Source organism: Puma concolor, chromosome E1 (assembly GCF_028749965.1).
Source record: "Puma concolor isolate L17-30 chromosome E1, mPumCon1.1.hap2, whole genome shotgun sequence".
NCBI classification, from domain to species: domain Eukaryota; kingdom Metazoa; phylum Chordata; class Mammalia; order Carnivora; family Felidae; genus Puma; species Puma concolor.
This window is the reverse complement of record NC_141680.1, coordinates 48,179,339-48,199,847: the sequence shown is the minus strand read 5'-3', so window position 1 is coordinate 48,199,847 and position 20,509 is coordinate 48,179,339. Positions and strand designations below refer to the sequence as shown.

The window sequence follows — 20,509 nt, the reverse complement described above, 5'->3', positions numbered from 1 at the left end:
GAGAAAACAGCATTATAAAGTACTGGAGAAAGGAAAGGCTATTCAACAACAAATAAGGTACAAAAATTAACTTTTTCACAGGATAAAAAATCAATAGATCCCCTGTCATGCCATATTCTCATTATCAAAAAATTAAGGGGAAAGGGGAAAAAAATCAAAATGTAATAAAAATCTGAAAATAAAAAACACAAAACTTCAACTATTTAAAAACAATTTTCTGAAACAACATAGGGGGAATAAAGAATGAAAAACATGAATAAATTAAAATTTTAAACTTACATTCCACAGAGGTTTAGAGTTTTAGTCTTAGTCTAACCAAAAGACCAAAGTTTTGGTCTAACCAAAAGCAAAGTTTTAAGTCAGAAAAGACACTGAGAAAAGATATTTGCAATAACTATCAAGGACTAAGGATCAATCTACAATTTGAAATTTGAATTTCATATAATTTTTCACATGTTGTGACATTTTGTTTTTTTGTTTTTTTTTTTTTTTGCTGAATCATAAAATAACTGTAAAAAATATCCTTAGCTCACAGGTTGCACAAGAACAGGTGGTAGACTGGATTTGACCCATGGGCTATAGTTTGCCATATCCAAAGAATATCCATAAATCAATAAGAAAAAGATATATAACCCAAGGGAAAAAATGCATAATGAATATAAGAAAGCTATTAACAAAAGAGGTCATCTGAAAGGCCAAAACACATCAAAGAAATTAAGGAAACAAATTAAATCACTAGGATATTACCTTCCACGTACCAGATTGGGGAAAATGAAGAAGTCTGACCATATGAATGTTGGGAAGGATATGGCAAAATGGGAACTCTCAAACACTTTTGAGAAGACTATAAATTAGTAGTGACACAGCACAGAAATTATCTAGTAAAAGTGAAATGCAAATAATCTACATCCTGGCAATTCAACTTCTAAGTATAGCTCCTAGAGAAACTCTGATATGTGTGTAAGGATATTTACTGCAGCATTATTTGTAATAACACAGAACAAAACAAACACTGAAATAAACTCAGATTTCTGTTAGGAGGGAAAAAAAAATAAAAGAAGTATGCTCATAAAATTGAATATACCTATATACCAACAGGGGCAAAATAAAATAAGCCAGATGCAGAATTCTATAGAGAGAATGTTACCACTTACTAAATTTTAGAATACGTGTAATACTAAACTAAATACTGCTCATGGATACATTTGTATTAGGATTTTTCATCTCTGATAAAGGAGATTCAAATACCAACTTTTTTTTTTTTTTTTTTTTTAGCAAATCCTAAATCTGTATGTATGAGTCTGTATTATTTATGTCTGTGTGCATCTGTGTTAGGATATGGTTATAGCAATGAGAACTAGTGAAAAGACATGCCATATTTTATTTTGAAAGTTATGGGGATTTACATTTATGAAAATTCATTATTGTAGCAAAATAAAGAATGGACTAAGGGTACTAAGACTGGAGACATAATAATTTAAGTGAGAAAAAAGGAAATCCTAAAATTAGGAAGTGAGAATGGAAGAGGACAAGAGAAGACAAAGTTGAGAAGCATTCAGAAGTTTTAATCAAGTGGACTTGATGGCAGGTTACATGTTGGCAGCCATTTTGGGAGTGCAGAAAGCTTCACATATTTCCCAACTGCTTCCTGAATACGCTTGCTATGGGCTTTTAAACAGCTTTCAAAAGTGACATCTACACTAGCTGATGATGATAATGGTCCATCAGCTATAGCTAAGTGATAGAAAAGGATTTTAGAAAACAAAATAGCAGTTAAAGCAATTTTGAAAGAGATGCAGCAGAAAGGTTTTCTCTGCTCTGCAGTTTCTGCCAGATTATATGCACAACATGTCCTCCTGAGGGTTAAGGGTACTGGTGAATACTAACACCTCTGAGGAAGAGACGATAAAAGACTTCGGGACCATACAAGAACAAATTCCATACTTACTGTATGACTTTGGCCAAGTCATTTAACTTCCTTTTCTCTGCCTCTGTTTCTTCATCTGCTAAGTGAGTAACATAAAGTACAGGTGATCCTTGACAACATGGAATCGAACTGTGTGGGCCCTTATACGTGATTTTATAAATGTATATTCTCTTCCTTATGCTTTTCTTAGCTTTTTCTTTTCTCTAGCTTACTTCATTGTAAGAATATAGTACATAATACATGTAACACAGAAACTATGTGTTAATCAATTGTGTTATCTGTAAGGCCTCCAGTCAACAGTAGACTATTAGTAGTTAAATTTTTGGAGAGTCAAAAGTTATTTGTGGATTTTCAACTGTGCAGGAATCAACATTCCAAACCCTTAATTGTTCAAGGGTCAACTGTAATATAATTTATCCCATAGGTTCTGAAAAGTAAATGAGTATAATTATGTATGTATTTATGTGTGGGTATATGTCTTTCTATGCACATACAAAGTGTTTGCTATCATTATTCTTCACCAGTTAGAAGGCACCCACTAAGTGCTAGGGCATTGCACTAGGTGCTGGAGAAGTGGAGATGACAAATTTATCTTGTCTGCCCTCTTTACAGTATGTAGCCATCACACCGTGAGAGACAAACTTGTGAGCTAACATGCTATCTTCAACCTAAGTAACTAAAACGTCCTGAAGCGATTTCTCAGTCTGAGCCTACCAACAATTTTGACATCATTTAATCTTTTGACAATTGCTTAAGATCAACAGATTAAGGCTTATAGTTTTATACAGAGAAAAATCCATATTAATATACAAACCTATAGATGAAGTTACTTTCTAAACTCTATTTTCATTATGTCTAAATTTTCCTGTTATTCTATTTCTTTTATCCTTCTGAAAGATTCTAATCTAAAAGATTCATTACTAAATAAAACTAATAAAATACTAATAAAACTTATCTCTGAATTTCCCCCCTACTCTAAGAATATATTCATTTTTTATTTCTTATATCTGTAACCATACTGTTAATCTGAAAGATTCATAAATAATACACTCAGAAACTACCTGGATCTTAGAATTACAAAGACAATGATGGTTAAATGAATATTAACAAGAGGTTTTTTATTGCTTTGCTGAAAATGAATTACTCTTTATTTACAGTATAAAATCTTTTGTTTTTATGCTGTAATAAAGTATTTTTACATTTTCTTTAATAAAAAGATGCTTCTTTATTGCCCAAGACATCTACTACAACAGTCATTCCCTCATCAACTTACTTTGTAACAGTCTCCTTCAACAAAAGATATCTTAATTGCATCCAGCTCTCTATTGCAAATTTACAGTACTAATCCTTGCCAGCCATTTTGTTTTCAGCTTGTAACACTAGCAGCCAGCTGCCTTCGGCCTGACTCTATTAGCATATCGGATAATTAAGAAAGTAAGCACAGAAATGGAACCTAAAAGATACAGTTGGTTTTTATCAGAATATACCCATATATTAGATATTACTGTTTAAATATGCTTTATGTTTCTCTACTTCCTTTCAATTTAATTAATTTTCTTAATTTAAATGCTCATTTCCTGCTCACAGTAATTTTCCCTCCCCTAAACCTATAAATGAGGTTAACCTATTACTGTTTATATATAAGAATTTCAAATTTTAATAAAACAAACTACACATGTATTTTAAATATTTTCTGTAAAAGATAAAAGGGTTGGACATTTGGTACTGTAATTTACAACTATATTCCAGCAGACCATCTGCCAAGAATAATAAATACATAATAGATAACATATATTGTTCGCACATTTCAAGGGTGTTTCTAACAGCCAGCAGACAGCAAACAATTCTCCACCTGTTTTGACTTGCAATGGGCTGCTGTTTGAATGTCAATAACAACGTGTCCTCACCAAGCATCACTGAAGTCTTAGATGACAAATCATCTAATACAATTTTAATAGGATGGTGAAGGGTAGGGCCAAAGAGTTCTTATTAGTGGCCTGTTCTTCAGAACTCTTTACCATCACATTCTCCTGCCTTCCCCCAACAAGTCCCACGCATCTATATTTAATAAGTATTCTGAAATCATATTCTTCATTAACCCACACCATCACTTAAAGTAAAACTCTTTTTAGAGAGGCTCTTCTAGTTGATTAAATACTATTTAGAAAGTTTGTTAACTTAATAGAATATAACACCCTTGAAATAACAGTAAGAAAAAAAAAGGCCAAAGTTGCAGGGGAACCCCTGCAAGGAAATAAAATGCTCCAAAGATAGAAATTACTGAAGTGCTTTAACTTCATTTTCTCTTTCAAACCCCTCCCTGTCTCCACTGTATTTTTTATGCTTTTACTGTGATGCTAACTAGCCATCCAGTCTGCTATAGAAGCCTCTGGTTAGAATAGATTTCAAGGCTGCTGTGTCTTGTGAGGAACCAATCAGATTTCTTTGTTTCATCTGCAACATTCCATCAGGGTTATATAACATTTTAGATACATGAAACATTCTAATAATATAGGATATTTCAGTCTATAGTTAGCTATCTACTGTCACTAAATCTGACATATAAAAATCCCATATTATTCTTCTGTGTTATTCGATAAAATCAAAGGAATACAGTATAGATGAGAGGGTTATTTTTCTTTCGGGGAAGAAAACAGAGTGAATTTGCTTTGTCTAAAAGAAAGAGTTTGTGAAAATACAGCATCTGAGCACTCTGCAGACTACTCAGATGCGTGCTGATCCTCCTTATTTCTGTTTATAGTAAAGTGGCTGAGGTAATCCAACACAGTGGCAAACAGCCATACAGTTGTTAATTCTTATCACATACAACATGTCACTAGTATAGAATAAAATATTATAAATAGATTTCACATACAACATGTCACTAGTATAGAATACAATATTATAAATAGATTTAAACTCAGGCTTAATCTTTTGCAATTTTTTGAAAGCACAGAAAAATTAAGTGAGATATTTAAGACACCTGGACAAATACTTTCTCAAAGAAGAGAATTTGAACTCTAAATGTCAAACCCCAATTTAACACCTACAACACTAACCAAAAAATAGTATACCAGCAGCACTGTTCCTATATGATCAGAACACTTGCAGTACACTTTTACTGGCACCATACAAATATTTCCTCTCTCAATCTCTCTCTCTGCCTCAGATAATGCTGCATAACTTAAATACTGTTCTTCTGTGCTATTAATAAAACAACTCAGATATTCAAGAGCACATTAAGCTGAAACCTGTGAATCTAGTATTTTGTTTCTTTTTACAACTCAAAGGCATCCCACATATGATGGTTACAAATCAGCACAGGATTAAAATAGTGCCCGAATGCATAAAAAAGCTCAATCTGTTGGGTGTGGCTTAAGTAAATATATCTTGTCTCAACTGGACAGCTCCCCAGTAATATGCAGCCACTGAAACCCAAAATATATGAGTACATAAGTAAAGTGCTTCCGGGAAGGGGTGGGAAACTAAACCTCCATGTTTTTTCTATGCTTGATGTTCAATTGTTTCTATACTGTACTTCTAAAATGACAGTGCCTTGAGTCAATGCTGAACATTGCTCAAGAAACCAAGGACAGAGAAATTTTACTTGTCCTACTTCTTCTCTTCATTTTATACTCACTGTCTACAACATGGCCGTTCTTACAAACATTTTGCTTTCATAAAAGAGGTAATCATTTAAATCATGACTATGTGCAATGCGAACTCACACTGCATTACAGTCATCAATAAAATATGAAGTGCCAACTCCAGTGTTCATTCTACTTATTTTCCATCTCACCAGAGAATGCTCTACTAATGCTCTCTACTATTATAAATGAACAATATAAAGAAAAAGACCTTGGTAGGAGCTGCGACAAATATAAAACAGAAAAAATATAAAACCTGTGTTTACTTTTTAACAATCTAGTATTAATAGGGAAAAAAACCCTTCATGTGTATGTGTGTGTTGTGTGTATATCTATCTATCTATCTATCTATCTATCTATCTATCTATCTATACATATATATACACACAACACACACACACATTATACACATTTAGTACAAATATAAATCTGTTTATAATATACCATGCATACATTTATTAAATGTTACACATGCAATATACCTGAAACCTGTATATATAGGGAGCATGCAGATTTCAGAACTATACATTTTCATTCTTAAATGGTCACAATCAAACATTAAAACAGCTAAGGATTTCTGACATACTGAACTATATCCAAGCTTTTAATCTTGTTAAACAATTTTCTCTGCTATTCAATGCAGCAAACCCACCTTTGAATCATATTGACGGTTATTTTTTTCCCATGCCCTCTACGTGCTGCACCATTTTGTCTGTCTTCTGGCCAGTGGAGAGATCGGCAGACAGCAGTGAAGGAGTGTACTGGAGTCAGCAGAGGCAGTGCCAGCCTCCTGCTGCAGTCTGTATATTGAACGCACTCAAACCCACAGGTGCCTACGTAAAATCCTCCAGCTGCAGCTGCCACTTAATGTTTCCTTCAGCAGCAGATCTGTATGCTATTTTCACTTTGCTTTAACCCAATAAATGGACAGGATACACAAGTGTGCACCTTTTAAAAATGAATTTTACATAAAATATTTATAGACATTATCTCCATTAAGTAGCTAAAAATGAGTGACTTTTTAAATCAGAAAGATAATCACTAAATTATGAAGATTCAGAAGAATAATCACCAAAAGAGAAATACATTTCTAACACTCTATAAATTCTAAACTGGTAATTTAATTCTTCAAAAATATAGAACATTAAAAGCCAGCATATGATTTACCTTACATCTTCTTACATAATTATGAAAGTAATTTTTCGTATACCGTAAGTATATCACGTATAAATCCATAAAAAGGCCTGCCTCTAACCATACCTTTTCATCAGTACATAATCCACTGATAAGAAAATACAGAACTTCTCTGTTAAAAGGCTAAGTGAATCAAGGTAAACCAATGTTCAAACACTAACAGATGAAAAAGAAACAGAGGCTCACAATCCTTTCACATAAACTTCAAACACATACACTTTTATCCTACCCAAATTCTAGAATTCAAAACCAGGAAAAATCTTAAGGAATCAAAAAAAGTCTTTTTAATTTTTCAGGTGAACAAATTAAGGACCAGAGAGGTTAACACTGAGGTACCTTTCCCAAGGTCACACAGCTAGTCAGCAGCAAAACTTCGTCTTCAAAACATGTCTTTTTTCTTTTTAAGTTTATTTATTTGAGAGAGAGAGCACGAGTGGGGAGGGGTAGAGAGAGGGACACAGAGCCCGATGTGGAACTTCAACTCATGAACCATGGGATCATGACCTGAGCCAAAACCAAGAGTCGGATGCTTAACCAACTGAGCCACCCAGGCACCCCAAACACATCTTTTAATAAGTAATTAATAACTACTAAAACTCAACCAAAATCAAATAGTAACATGAATATTCTTATAACTATTAAATAAATATTGTGATTAAATAATCTTTGCAAAAAAGAAATCTCCAGGCCCAAATGGTTTCACAGGTAATTCTACCAAACATTTAGGTATATAACACCAATTCTACACTATCTCTTCCAGAAAAGAGAAGGAAATATTCCTAACTCATTTTATGAAGACAAAATTACTCTGATATCAAAGCAGATAAAAACATTACAAAATAAGAAAACTATAGGCCAATATCCCTCTTGAACACAGAAACAAAAATCCTCAACAAAAAATTAGCAGATCAAATCCAATGATGTATAAACACACACACCCAGTGACCAAGAGGAGTTTATACTAGGCATGCTCAGCTAGTTTACTATGGAAATCACTCAATGTAATCCATCATATTAATGACTTAAAGAAGAAAAATTGCATCATTATATCACTTGATGCAGAAAAGTATTTTAAAAATCCAACATCCCTTCATGAAAACATTAGAAAATTAGGAATAGGAGGGAATTTCCTCAACTCGATAAAGAACATCTACAAAAAACCTGCAGTCAACATCATACTTAGTGGTAAAGACTAAATGCTTCACCCTTAAAATCAGGAGCAAAGCAAGAACACACATTCTCACCACTGTTGGCTACCATCATACTAGAAGTACTAATCAGTGCACACAGATTACAAAGGAAGAACTAAAACTATCTTTATCCTTAGAAGCCATTATTGTCCACTTAAAAATTGAAAGGAATCTACCAAAATCAAACAAACCACCCCCCCTCAAACACCTCTTAGAACTAAGAAGTGAGTTTAGCAAGGTCATAGTACAATGTCAAAAAAAAAAAATCAATCATAAATCTACATACATATACACGTGTGCATATGTATACACACACACACACACACACACATTGGCAATATACAAATAGAAAACAAGATTCTAATGGCATCCCATTAACAACATCTAATAAAAGAAAAAAGAAAAATATTTAGGCATAAATTTGACAAAACAAATATAGGATCTGTATGGTAAAAAATGCTAATGAAAGACATCAGGTAAGATCTAAATAAATGGAAAACCATATCATATTCATGGACTGGAAGACCCCACATAGTAAAGATTTCAAGTCTACTCCAAATGGTCTGTAGATTTAATGCAATTCCAACCAATATCCCAGAAGGATTTTTTTTTTATAGATACAGATTCTAAAATGTATATGGAAAGGCAAAAGATCTAAACTATCTAAAACAAGTATGAAAAGAAAAATCAAGTTACAGGAACCACACTACCCTGTTTTAAGACTTTCTATAAGCTACAGTAATCAAGACAGTATGCTATTATACACAGATATAAACATATCAGTGGAAAAGAATAGAAATAGACCCAAACAAATATGGCCAACAGACTTGACAATGATGCAAAAGTAATTCAAAGGAGAGAGGATGTTCTTTTCAACAACAGGAACAACTGCCTATCCCTATGTAAAAAGCACACACATCAACCTTAATCTTACATGTTATATGAAAAATAGCTCAAAACAGACCATAAATCTAAACTATAAAACTTACAGGGAAAAAATAAGAGAAATTTTTATGACCTGGGTTAGGCACAGTTTTAAGATATGATACCAAAGGGATGACCCATTTAAACAACAACAACAACAACAAAGATAAACTGGACTTCATCAAAATTTAAAACTTTTGCTCTGAAAAAAAAAATCACTGTTATGAGAACCAAAAAAGCAATTCACATATCCAACAAAGGATGGATATCTGGAATATACAGCGAACTCTCAAAACTCAATAGCAAGAAAACAAATAACTGAATTAAAAAATGGGACAAAATCTAAACAGACACTTGATATATATATTAAAGGCAAATAATCACATGAAAATGTGTTCAGCATCATTAGCCACTAGAAAAATGCAAATTAAAACTACAATGAGCTTCCACTGACCATTTGACAGAATGGCTAAAAATAAAAGATACCTATCTTGAAAGTACCAAGTGCTAGCAAGGATGTGCAACAACTGGAACTCTCATACACTGCTGGTGGGAGTGACAATGGTATAGCCACTCTGGAAAACAGTTTAACAGTTTCTTATAAAGTTAAATATATACCTCCCATATAATCCAACAATCTCTCTCCTAGGCACTGACCCTAGAGAAATGAAAGCTTACATTCACACAAAAACCTATACATGAATGTTTCTAAGTTGCTTTACTCATAACTTCTACCAAATGGAAACAACCCAAATGTTCTTTAGTGGGTGAATGAATAAAGAAACAATGGTACATCTATACAATGGTGTACCACTGGGCAATAAAAAGCAACAAACTATTGCTGGACACAACAACTTGAATGAATCTGAAAGGCATTATGCTGAATGAAAGGAGCCAGTCTTTAAAGGCTCTATTATTCTGTTTTCCATTTATATCCCATTCTTCAAACAAACAAACAAAAACTACAGAGAAAAAGAAAAATAGCTCATTGCTTTTCAGGAATAGGGATGGAGTAAGGGTATAACCAGAAGGGGTACCATAATGTAACCTGTACCATTATGTATGCTAATTGTGGTGGCAGCTACATATATCCATATGCATGTTGAAATTCACTGAACTGTACATACACACATACAAAGTAAATCCTACCTTACAAGTTTTTAAAACTTCAGCCACCACCATGTGGTCATGACTCCCAATTCTAGACCTCTTACTCTGCCCTCTCCTAAGCCCCTAACCCATGTATCTAACTTCTCCTGTATATACCATTATCAATGCTAACTTATTATCTCCAAAAATTAATTCATTACATTCCCCCTTAAAATTCAAGTGAATGGGACCCACCATTCACCTAACCATCTAAGCCAGAAACATGAGAGTAATCTTTGAGCAAGTTACAGCATAACCAGGACAATAACTTGAACTATGGTACTGCTGTATCTCCAGTACCCCTAACTGTAGCTAGCATAGAGCAAGCACTCAGCCAGTATTTTTTGTGGAGTGAATACATAAATGAATAAATAAAAGGATGGCACCTTCTTTATTTAGCCCAAACTCAATCAATCAAGTCCAGTGGGATCTCTCCATCTCCACTGCCACCTTTTAATTTCAGGCCCTCATTATCTCTCACTTGGACACTGCTGCCACTGCTCCTAACATTGACATGCGTTGTTTAGCCCTGCCCACTATCATACCACACCCCTTTCTGAGAACTGCCCTTTACCAATCTTCATTCCATCTGCTAATTTACTCCCTCCCTTTGCCATGGTTGATTTCTACCGAGGTAAGTTACCTAACCCAAGGTGACATGATGACAAACCTTACCCAAACCCCAGTCCAGAGTAGAACTTATTTGTCTAGGGTGCATACAAGACCTAAGTTAGGAGAGAGTGAACCTACCCATGGGCATATGGATTTGAAAACAAAATGATTGAGTTGGTGTTCGCCTCTGGGTGCCTAAGCTGTTAAGATGTAAAAGTGAAGTGTTGTTAGTAGCTATGTTCCACTATGTGAACTGAACAGAGGAAACTAATGTGTAAGGTCAGAAAAGAATGAAGCAGACATACAGAAAGCAGCAGATATAAGAAATGGATATAAGAAAGCAGATGTAAGATAAAGAAAGCAAATATAAGAAAGTACCAAACTATCTGTATGTTGTTCCCTAAATGTATCAAGTTCCCTCACAACTTCAGCCATTATAATTTCTGTATCCTCTACCTAAAACAAGTCACTACTTCCTCCCAGAATTGTTCCATTTCCCTCAAGTCTGAGATGGAGTTCTTTTTCTATGCTCTAACAGCATCCTGTACAGAACTTCATCATAATAGTTCTCATACTGTATTTTAATACTACAGGTTTACTTATACCATAGAGTATAATCTGGGAGAGACTATGTCTTATATCTCTAAGTAAACTGTATCCCTCAGTATTTTACCTGACCCATAATAGGTGCTCACAATATAATCAGGGATGAAAAGACAGCACACAGGAAGGGAGGAAAGAAGTATCTAAACAGTTCCTAATAGTATTTTAGCCTCAGAATATAAAGTGATTGGAAGGTTAACAGAAAGGAGATTTACTCCGAGTCTGGCCATAGATGGGAACTAAGAATTAATTGCTAAGTAACACAATATTCTGAGTAAAGAAATGACTACACTAACTAACTAGTACATGAATAATACCAGAGGTAACAGAACGGGGCATAAAGTAAATTTTTAGAGCAGAAAAGTACAGCTAAGCATTATTTTGAAATAATCAGTTTTTTCTTCAATATTGTCTTTCTCCCACCAAACACCCAAAACTTCAAGCAGCCAAGTCTTTTGTGGTTAGGATGGAAAGTGACAGCAAAAGGGCAGACAAACCTGTTCCAAATATTTGAGTTTGAAAAATCTGGCTCCTTAACAAAAGACACAAAAAGGATTCATTATCATTAAAAATACATATTTAGAAGAAAAAATTTAGTAAGAGCAAATCTCCCATGTACTCCTAATCTAGACTAGAAAAGAATAAACCTGGTCAAGAACAATATAGAAATCTATCTTCTAGGTTGATCAGCTGGTTTGTTTCCCAGGCAAGGCCTCTTACACAGAAAAATCCTATGGTTCTCAGGGCCGTCTTCAGCTTTGCAGGTCATAAACCAAGTCTGTAAAGAAGATATGTCTTCAAAGCAGATAACCCTGATTTTATTTCAGGTATTTTAGGCTGGTTCTCTCCCTAGCCTCAGCAAATAAACCTTAACTAGTAAATAAATCTTAATAGTAACAGTTGAAATTCCACTAATTGGTTTAAGAAAGGTTATGTGCTTGGGCACCTGGGTGGCTCAGTCAGTTGAGCTTCCGAGTCCTGATTTCAGCTTAGGTCATGATCCCAGGGTCATGGGATTGAGCCCTACATTAAGTTCTACACTGAGCATAGAGCCTGCTTAAGATTCTCTCCCTCTCTCCCTCTCTCTCTCTTTCTCTCTCCCCTGCTCACATGCGCTCTAAAATTAAAAAACAAAAACAAAAAACGAAAAAAAAAAAGTTATGTGCTTTACTTTGGCCAATGGGATGTGAAGCGAATGGGGCGGGAGAGAGAAAGCTTTCTGGTAAGTTTTCCTCAATCTTAAAAATGGACCCAGAAAGGCCTGTTGTTCTACCAGTCTCCAAACAATGCTGTGTGTAGATATACAAGCTGAAGGTATGGTAGTTCTCTTGCAGCTATTTAAGGACAAGCCAGAAAACCACCACCGAGATGCTGAAAATGGCACAGCAGAAAGATGGAAAGAAACAGAGTCCTTGGTGATGCTGCTGAGCCTCAGAACTAACTTATCTATAAATCACCACACCTCCTGAATTCTCTATTATATGAACTTATAAATCTTCTTCATATTTCAGTCATTCTAAACTGGATCTTTGGTAATTCTAACCATTCTAACTGTTACAACAGCAAATAAAACTGACCAGGGAAAAAATTATACGAGATCTAATCAAACATAAATTTTAACAGAAAGTTCTCATTTCCTCTAGAAATTTCAAACTTAATAAACCTGGGACCAGAGTACTGAGTTAAGATGCTAAACTCCTTTTTTTTTGTTAATGTTTTATTTATTTTTTGAGAGAGAAAGTGCGAGCAGGGGAATGGCAGAGGGAGAGACGGATAAAGGATCGTAAGCGGGCTCCGCATTGACAGTAGCAAGCCTGATGTGGGCCTCAAACTAACAAATCATGAGATTATGACCTGAGCCAAAGTCGGACACTCAACCCACTGAGCCACCCAGGTGCCATCATGCTAAAATCTTTTTTACTCATCAGCTTAAAACCCTGTAATGGCTCCCTTATGGCTTTAAAGATATAATCCAAACTCTTTAGCATGGCACACAAAACATTTCACTAACTGATGAGCGATTAACTGTCCATTCTTTTTAGCAACTTTCTAACTCACCCTAGGTTCCAGGAATAGAGAATTCTTACAGTTGCTGGAATGCACCATATAGTCTCCCATCTTCATCTACTGGCAAATGCTACTTTCTCTACGTGGACCCCTAATGCATACTTACCCTTCAAAGTTCAACTTGAATTCTCCTCTCCTTCCTGCCTATCCCCAACTGTATTATCACTGATAGGTTTGGAATCTCTCTTCTGTATTAGAGTCTGAGCTCCCTGAGAACAGGAACTATCCACAACATGTATCATAATGCTTAATACAAAGTAAGTACTAAAAAAAATCTTTGAGATTTAATTAACTGTACTTGGGGCAGTCCTGAGTTCTTTCCATTATGCTATTGAATACAGACTTATAAAAATATATCCATCATCACAGAAAGTTCTACTGAACAGTATTATTCTAAAGGGTCACTAAGTTATTTCAAAGTGATTTAAAACTAGCTTTATGTGATTTTTTTTAGTTACAAAATATAACATGAAATAATATTATGGCTTTTTCAGAAAATTCATGCCATGTGACAAATATTTATTAAGAAAACTGGACCAAGGAAACGAAACAGATAAGAGATGTCTCTGTTCTCAATAACATTCTTGGTCTGAGCACAGACTACTACCTAAAGGCTGTATAATAACCATAAATGATATTTACCAAATTCTTTCTTAATCAAAATGATAAGCTCCCTAAAATAAAATCTTTAGTGAGCAAAATTTTCCCACAATTTTCAAATTTTACACATATTTCAAGTTAATATAGACTAACACACGAGTATAATTTTGGTTAAAGTATTTAACACAGTGAAAGGCACATAATAAATATTCAGTAAATGTATGCTGATCCTGAATCTATTGCATGCAGATGAACAAAGTAATTTTCCAAGTTTTATATCTTTATGTACTGGAAGAGCCAACAACAGGCTGCCCCAAGATGGGCCACTTTGGCATAAAGATCATTTTGAGTTAAAAAGCAATTAAAACGGGGAGACTGTGTGGCTCAGTCTGTTGAGCATCTGAGCTTGGCTCAGGTCATGAGCTCCATGAGTTCAAGCCCCAAGTTGGGCTCTCTGCTGTTAGTGCAGAGCCGGCTTCAGATCCTCTGTCCCCCCTCTCTCTCTGCTCCTCCTCCTCTCATGCTTGTGTGTATGTGTGTGTGTGCGTGTGCTCTCTCTCAAAAATAAATTTTAAAACATTAAAAAAAAAGCAATTAAAACCCTGCAAATTCAAGAAAAGTGCTTTACCTTCCCCTTCAACTGCCTAAAAAGAATTTAGATAATCTACTCTAGGAAAAGAGCTATTCCCATAGATAACCACATTATTACATAAGCCAAGTACGGTAGATAGGGAGGAACCTAGCAAGATCTGTTTGATCAAAGTCCTCTATGTCCCATTGTGTCAGAGTGGCCTAGCAAACATTTGTTTACTAAACATTTACCTTTTTTCATCTTCCTGTGAAATGCATTTCTTCCTTTTAAAGCCCCAGACCCCTTCCTCTCCTTAGTTCAGAATGACATATATATACCTTATGTTGCCTGCATTTGGAATTTCCATGTCTATATGGATTTTCCATTCTTAGCCTATTAAGTTTGATTTTCTCCTATTAACCTGTCAATGTCCATTTGATTCTTAGTCTGGGAAGAAGGATCTTGATGAAGACAGGAATTCTTGCTCCCTGACAATACACACAGAAAGGACATTTCAATGACATAGACTCATCTGAGGACAGTAAAACCATTTTGTTATGGAAATGAACCATTTTGTTTGTGAGATTGAACCCCCTATCAGGCTCTTTGGTGACAGTGTGGAGCCTGCTTGAGATTCTGCCTCCTCTCTCTCTGACCCTCCCCTACTTATACGTGCACATGTGCTCTCACGCGCGCTCTCTCTCTCTCTCTCTCTCTCTCTCTCTCAAAAATAAACTTTCAATGGGCGCCTGGGTGGTTCCGTCCCTTAAGTGTCCAACTTCGGCTCAGGTCATGAGCTCATGGTTCATGGGGTTAAGCCTTGCGTCAGGCTCAGAGCCTGGAGCCTGATTTGGATTCTGTGTCTCCCTATCTTCCTGCTCCTCCCCCACTTTCTCTCTCTCTCTCTCTCTCTCTCTCTCTCTCTAAAATAAACAAACAAAAAAAAATTCAAAAATAAACTTTTAAAAAAAGTCTTAAAAAAAGAAATAAAATTAGTGTTATAGTTATATCTTTATCATATATATTTTTATTAATATTACTTCACTGATATACCCTATTGATTACACAAAGTAATTTTACAAAAGACATTTCATTTGAAAATTGTTGAATCACAGAGCTACATGCAAGAATTTCAGTCATTCTAATAGTAAAGATAACATTTTCAGTGTTACTTGTTTCTTCAACTTATTAAAAGATTAATGGTTGTTTAGGAAAAAAAACAAAACAAAACTCAGCTCGTTTATCTTTAGTTTAAAAACATGACCAGTTTACATCTTGATAATGCATAAAAGATTCCTTTGAAATTCCTTTAAAGAACCAGGATTTTTGATGGAAGATACTTAGGGATGAATTAAAAAAAAACATGACTCCTGCTCAGAACATTATGAATCTGGAAAAAAAAAATTAAGTTAACCTATTTTTTCCAGTAAGTCAAATAAAACCGGATAGAAAAAAATCTATGAAAATGCGGTGGGGTGGAGCAGAGCATATTTTTAATGTTAAAATTTTGGTTATTGAGTTTCTTTAAAGACATACAAATTATACTTGTATGAAAAATGCTTCCCATTTACAGAACTGTATTCCAGAGATTCTTGAGGGCAAGAGTGTACGAATGCTGCACCAAAGCAATTTTTAAAAGACACTTTCTCCTTTTAGCATCTTATTCATTTCATGGCTCTCTCATTAACCTTTTACTATCATCAGTACATGTATATATTATTATTAAAACTCCCATATACCATAAAAAGTAAGCATGATTATATATTATGTATGAGGAAACCATGGGATAATATAGAATACCACAAATTAGCAAACCACAAATCTATAATCTAGAGGCTTTTAATTTGAAATACTTAAAATTTTCTAAGAAAACAAAAACTACATATATTCAGATGAAAAATTTGACAGCATTAATTTACTATTTTAATTTGGTGAGAGCATTACTATACATCAAAATATGCTATATAAAAAAAGCATTTAAAAAAATTAGACATATATACGTTATTTTTAAGCCCAGCGCAGAGCCCAACATGGGGTTTGAACTAATGACCCTGAGATTAAGACCTGAGCTGAGATCAAGACTCTGATGCTTAAACAACTGGGCCACCCAGGCATCCCGAAAAGTATATATTTGAACACTATTTAAATCTATTTTTAGATCAGAAATTAGAACATATTTCCTAAATATTTATCTCTCTTCATTGAACATTCTGATTTATGTATGTAGGATCATAAGTGGCATATCTGAAATATACTTGGCTTTTTAAAGTAACTGATCTGCAGAAAGTGTCCAAATTAAACCAGTTTAAATAATTTAATCTTTTAAAAAACTGCTATTTAAAACATGATTGGATTAATAATGGAAGTCAGTTTCATCAGAGGAACTTCAATCAGTATTTTATATTTCAAGCACCTTGTGCAATATGCAGAGTATAGGCACCTGGAAATAAGCACAAGCTAATTAGAAGAATGAAAACTTACTTCCTGTAAGCTGGAAAGAATTAGTCACAAAAGGACTTGTGCTAACAGCAAAACCTCTACATAATTTTCTCTGGCTTCTTTCTTCAGCAACAATGATGGAAATGGTAAACTATGAAAGTACCAAACTATGACTTTGAGCTGCTATATTGCAGAGCAGTGCTAAAAGGGCTGTAACGTTAATTTGTCCTAAAATCCAGGGGAAGCATAATCTCAAAGCTCAAATAAGGGTAAATTATAGGGGCACCTGGGTGGTCTAGTAGGTTGAGAGTCCAACTCTGGATTTTGGCTTAGGTCATGACCTCATGGTCCTGAAATTGAGCCTTGAGTTGGGCTCCACGCTGAGCACAAAGTCTGCTTAGGATTCTCTCTCTCCCTGTGTCCCTCTCCCACTTGCACACATGCTGTCTCTCAAAAAATAAAAATTAAAAAAAGAGTAAATTACAAATAAACCCAGAAGAATGGAAATAAACCACGGAGTTTAACAAACTACATTTAAAAGCAAGATTTTGTGCAAAAGGTAAAAGCTTATTTCTGGAGAGTTATTCATTGAATATATGATCACTGTGCATAGCATATGGGCCTGGAATGACATAATGACACCAGTAAGCCAGGCTCTCTAGTCAGAAATCTCAGAACAAATTATTTCTGCTCATTCTTTTCCTTTCCCTGATACCCTAGTACCCAAATCCTTTCTAGTTCACCCCAAAAATGTCTTCCTTGTGTAACCTCATTAGTCCTGCTGTCGCCTTTTTTTTTTTTTAAATCTTTATTTATTTTGAGAGAGAGAGGGAGACAGTGAGAGAACAGAGGAGGGGCAGAGACGGAGGGAGAGAGAGAATCCCAAGTAGGCACCACACTGCCAGCACAGAGCCCATGCAGGGCTCGATCTCATGAACCATAAAATCCTGACCTGAACCCAAATCAAAAGTTGGACACTTAACCAACTGAGCCACCCAGGAGCCCCTGCTGTCACTTCTTTGGCTCTTTCATCATCTCTGAACTACTATCTCTTCACCATAGTCCATTTTATACACTGACCCCAGAGTTAACTTCCTTCAAATGTTATTCATTCATAAAACAAATACATACTATTGAATGCTTACCAGGTGCCAGACAGGATACAGAAGTGGGAAAGACAGTGAACTTGTCATGAAACTTGTTTTCCAGTAGGAAAGGAAGAAAATAAAACAGAGAAATAAGGGGCGCCTAGGTGGCTCAGTTGGTTGAGCGTTTAACTCGATTTTTGGCTCAGGTCGTGATCCCAGCGTCATAGGATTGAGCCCTGCATAGGGCTCCATGTTGAGTGTGGATTCTCTCTCTCTCTCTCTCTCTCTCTCTCTCTCTCTCTCTCTCTGCCCCTCTTCCCTACTTGTGCATGCTCTCTTTATATATATAATAAAAAGAAATTTTTTTCATTTAATTTAAAAAACAAGAGAAACAAGATACACAGTAAGATAAATAGTGATAATTACAACAGGGACAAAATATAAAAGGGGTACAAAATAAAAGGAGGGACATAAAGAAGGGGTACTTGTTGCTGTAATTTCTCACTATGGCCTTTGTATTCATCATTCCATTCTGTCTGCCAACTTTCTTTTCCCACCAGCCCATCCCCAAACACTCTACCTTAAGTCAGTAAGAACAGAGGAGAAAATTTCTACAACTGGAAGTGGAGCATTATCTAACTTAATGTCTCCCATTCTAATCTCTGTATTTACCACTGTAGATGAGAGCCCCTAATATTTTCAGTAAATATTGCAGGAATGTATGGGCAGAAAAATGACTGAGGCCAATATTCTGCTGCATGAAAAAATGTTTTAAATTAACATCAAGTGTATTACTGTACATTTAATAATCACGAAAGCCGGGGTGCCTGGGTGGTGCAGTCGGTTAAGCGTCCGACTTCAGCCAGGTCACGATCTCGCGGTCCATGAGTTCGAGCCCCGCGTCAGGCTCTGGGCTGATGGCTCAGAGCCTGGAGCCTGTTTCCGATTCTGTGTCTCCCTCTCTCTCTGCCCCTCCCCCGTTCATGCTCTGTCTCTCTCTCTCTGTCCCAAAAAAAAAAAAAAAAAAAAAAAAAAAAATAATCACGAAAGCCATGGAGAGATGCTAATGTTAGTTTACATTTAAGGCAATTTTTTTCAAATAATAAACTATAGGAAACTGACAAGTCAACTCACAGCATATAACTGGTACCTATTTTTTTTAATGTTAATTTTTGAGAGAGAGAGAGACAGAGCACAAGCAGGGCAGGGGCAGAAAGAGAAAGAGACATAGAATCCAAAGTAAGTTCCAGGCTCTGAGCTATCAGCACAGAGCCTGATGCAGGGCTTAAACTCATGAACTGCAAGATCATGACCTGACCGAAGTTGGATGCTTAACCAACTGAGCCACCCTGCAGCCCCTAACACTAGTACCCATTTTTTTTAACATGAAGCCACCAAACTCTTGACTACTTGTTCCTTTGATATAATCCTTACCAATTTAAGATCTCATAACATCCAACTTGCTACTTTAAAGAAAAGACATAGTTTTCAGATCTCAGTTTAGACTTCATTTCACTATGAACTGTCCAATTTATTCAGTCACTCTTCAGATATGAAGAGTAAAAATTCCATGTTTTCTGCTACAGCTGTCTACTAGCTGTAGACACTTGAGGAAGTCTTTTTATCTTGGGCAAGTCTTTTTTCTCTCATCTGTAAAATGAAGTGGTATTTGTTATACAGACTAAATTAGGTAATATATTTAAAGTCATTTGCTTTTGTGAAACATAGAACATATGCAACTGTAAGGTTACAGTTACTCAATACGTGCCTCATCAAAGACAGTAACTTAACATGACTTCTTACATTTACTTTGAATGAAATACAGATATACAAATGTAAATACAGTGACAGTCTGAACTAATGGGGGGACAGAAAGAAGTGTACATCTCTCTTACCCTTAGGATAAACTATATTAGGAAAACATTTCTAGAAAGTTCATAAATAATAGAAGGCATTACATTATTAAGTTTCATATTAGCAATACAGGCAATAAGTAGTACTACAGTATGTGAGGGAAAAGACTGATGACTGTGAAGCAAAATGACACATAAGCTGGATTTTAGTGATTGATTAGATAGGACTAAAGAGGTAACTCAAGGATAAATGGCAAGTTTATTCTATACAGGGTGAATGTCATGATCAAAGGGGTACAGAAAATATAAAGTATTAAGAAGTCTGATTTAGATAAAGTAGAATGTTTCTTAATAAGAATTACAGGGAGGGGCTTCTGGGTGGCTCAGTCGGTTAAGCATCTGACTTCAGCTCAGATCATGATCTCACATGAGTTCAAGTTCTGCAGTAGGTGAAATTGAGCTCTGGTTCAGGTGAGCCCCACTTCACTCTCTCTCTCTGCCCCTCATGGGATATTATCTTTCTCTCTCTGCCCCTCACGCACTTATGCACTCTCTCAAAAAAACTTTTTTAAATACAAAATAAAATAAATATTACAGGGATGAGGCTACAGAAAGTAGGTGAGGTCAGGTCCTGCCAACTAAGAA

At 35.3% G+C, this 20,509-nt stretch overlaps 1 protein-coding gene across 8 annotated transcripts in view; it reads right to left on the bottom strand.

The window, feature by feature from the left end:
* The window catches only part of TANC2 (tetratricopeptide repeat, ankyrin repeat and coiled-coil containing 2), a 377,119-nt gene that overhangs the window by 276,139 nt on the left and 80,471 nt on the right, over positions 1–20,509 (bottom strand). Inside the window, exon 1 of one of the 8 annotated variants that reach the window (XM_086687673.1) lies at positions 6,227–6,508. The exons of the other annotated variants lie outside the window; for them this stretch is intronic. The gene's annotated coding sequence lies outside the window, so the exon portion shown is untranslated. Of the gene's footprint in view, positions 1–6,226; positions 6,509–20,509 lie in introns of those variants that run through there. 8 annotated transcript variants of the gene reach the window in all.